Source organism: Propithecus coquereli, unplaced genomic scaffold (genome assembly GCF_000956105.1).
Source record: "Propithecus coquereli isolate 6110/MARCELLA unplaced genomic scaffold, Pcoq_1.0 Scaffold575, whole genome shotgun sequence".
Lineage (NCBI taxonomy): Eukaryota > Metazoa > Chordata > Mammalia > Primates > Indriidae > Propithecus > Propithecus coquereli.
In genome coordinates, this window is record NW_012151674.1 from 1,019,927 (window position 1) to 1,022,882 (window position 2,956).

General features: G+C 48.7%; 1 pseudogene; it reads right to left on the minus strand.

Moving 5' to 3' along the window:
• Nucleotides 1–301: 301 nt before the first annotated feature.
• On the minus strand, nucleotides 302–1,017 carry LOC105821458 (annotated as a pseudogene).
• Nucleotides 1,018–2,956: the final 1,939 nt, after the last annotated feature.

Below are 2,956 nucleotides of genomic sequence, written 5' to 3' on the forward strand. Positions count from 1 at the left end.
TCCTAGGCTCTTGTCTTGATAGCCAGTATTGCCATATCTATCGTCAAACCACTGACCAACTGGGACGTCTGCAGGAATTTTTGGAGTGAGCGAATAAGTTCGTCTGGCAAAGAGAGCATATGAAGGTCAATGCAGTCTAGGCAAGAAAACAAAGTACCACGTGGAAGACGGGAATGTGAACGATGCAAGCAGTAGGGTGGAGATTGTCGTCCCTGAAGAGGCCATCTTTGGATCTCAGCTGTTAAAGCAAATGCAGGGACTGTTACTGAAATGAACAAAGCCAGCGAATTTCAGAGCATGGTCAATCTTCAGTGAGAGCAGATTCAGTTTTCCTAGTTAAATTCCTGAATTTCTTTTTGGGTTCTGCCCTTTCTTCAGCATCAAAGTAGGAAACAATCATAGTGTATTTGCTCATGTAGGAAGGCTGGACTTCATGTGGGTTCCTGTGATCTGACCAAAAGAACAGGAGTCTGTCAAAAATGGGCTCCACATCTCTTCCCAGTGACTTCCCTTCTGGAAATATCCACAGGATCCTGCCATGTAGCTTGGTGTCCTAATTCTTGTTCAGATAGTAGATGCAGGTAATGCAGTGGCCACCACTGTTCGGGTTGCCCACATGTGAACATAGCCTTTTCCATTTCCTGGATAGCAAGACACCACTGCCTTGGACCTCTCCTTGATGTAGTATTTGCCCAGCCGGCTCCCGCAGTACAGGACCAGCCTGTCAATGAGGGACAGGAGGAAGCTGATGGCCTCGCAGCCCTCCTCGTTGCCTCAGATTTCTGTGATCTGGTCTCCCTGCAGGTGCCCCTTGGAGATGCTGGCCTGCCTCACAGCCAGCTGGCCGTCCCACAGGGCCCCATGGCAGGGCAGCTGTTTGGTGTGCTCTAGGACGCAGCGGCCCACCACCTCGCGCAGGCAATTGTCCAGGTAGAAGCCGACCTTGTGCAGACAGGGCACGATGTACTTCAGGGCGATTTTCTCCAGATTCAGACTCGTGATGTGTCCCAGGGGCATCTCGCCTGCAGAGCCAAGGTCGGGGATCCCCAGCATGCACCCAGAGAGGGAGCGACCTACACAAGCGCAAAGCCAAAGCGCCAGCAGCGTGGCCCAGGGTTCAGCAACCTGCAGCAACCATGGTCCTGAGCCACTGCAGCACAAGAGACAGGGGAAAGTTGCTTGCAACTCTGGGGAGAAGGGATCCCCTGTTCAAGGACTGGCGGGAGTTGTGCGGGGCTCCATGACCCAGCGCCAGACTGGCTTAGCCAGGAGTCGGAGGGCCCCGTTACGAGATGCGAAGCCACCACTGCTGCAGCCGAGGCCAGACACCAGCATGTCTTTTCTGCGGCTACTACGATTTGCCCTTGGCCTGGAGAGAGACAGGAGAACATGTGGTGGGAGATGGCACCTCCAGGACCTGGCCTGCTTTTGGGCAAAGAAAGCTGTGGTCTTTGTGTAATGTTGGGGGTGGGGACAAACGTCTCTGTGGAAGGAAGGATTTGCCATGTGTATGTGTGTTGGGATGAAGTTAGGACTGCTGACTGGGCCAGATTGCACACAGTAAAGGTGTCACTGAATATCAACTGTGGTTCTTCCTAGTCCCAATTTTAATCCCAACTTTTCTTAAGTGGATTTCTTAGGGAATAATTGAACAGAAAATTAACATAAGGAATTGAACCAGTAACCCAAAGACTTCAGTGGTATTATATTCCCTATTTCATTGAGGGAGAAAATGGAGAGATACAGATTAATTAAGCTGTCAGGTCATATAACCAGTAAGTGTTGGAGCCAGGCTTTCAACCCAGCTGTACTGGATTCTGCTGTCTGTGCTGTGGGCAGCGCACTCCCCTCCTGGGCCTCAGCCTAGACACATCCGATGGGGCTTGGCGTGGGCCTGGAAGCTTGTGGTGGCTCCGGATGCCCACTGTCTGGAGCGGTCAGAGGAGGAGGTTTCTGTACTGGCAGAGAGGTGATGCTGGGTGACCTCTGAGTAGGCTGCCGTGTAATCTACCCTGGGGACTGGGACTCAATAGGGAGTGAAAGGAACATTACTAGTTATTGAGCTTGGACAAGAGGCATGAATTAGGACTGTTAGTCTCTTCCAAATTCAGAATGGTGGAAGGCTGCCCTCCCAGGCTCAGGCTAAGTTTTGTGTATGGCCTCCACTAAACTCCCAGTTCCTCATGGACATCCTGGCCCTCCTCTGCTTCTGAATAGCCACCAAACCTCCACGGCGTCTCATTCAGGGCCATGAACGGCCGGCACAACTCCACCGTTGAAAATGATCACTGTTCTCCCGTATAACCTGATGTCGACTTTACGGAAATTGTTCAGGAAGCTTTATGGAGAATAGAGTTGAAGGAAAGTCAGCCAGGATTCCGGAGAAGTTTATTCTGCTGTGAGATGACCTTGGCCTTTGCTGGTAAAGATTTAAGATAGTGAGTTTCTAAATTATGCGTGTGTGGTGTCAGTGCACAAGTGGAGCTATTTCAGCATATAACATCTCCAGTTTTTATTATCATGACTAGATAATTGTGACAGACATTTTCTAGTGGGACCCTGTCCTGAAATTTCTTAATCTGATGTTTATTTAGGGTGAGCACCCTAGACAGAACAGATACACCCATTCAAAGATTGTCATGGTAAGGGACCCTCCACTATCCTTTCCTTAGGAAACACAGTCAAGATGTTTCATGGACATAAATATCTACCAGAAAATTTGACCAGATCATTATTTTCTATTTTATTCTCCTTTTCCAGATTCCTCAGTTAATCACATTTCTCTTTCCAGTATTGCTGTTTTTATTATTACAGTCTTCACGTTTGCACAGAACAGAGTATCTTTAATAAAATAATGCCATAGAAGAACAAATTTGCTTTTTTGGCAGCTCCAATAATTTGATTCTATCCTGCTTCCCTTATTTTCTACTTCATCTGCACCCCCTTTTCTGGCACA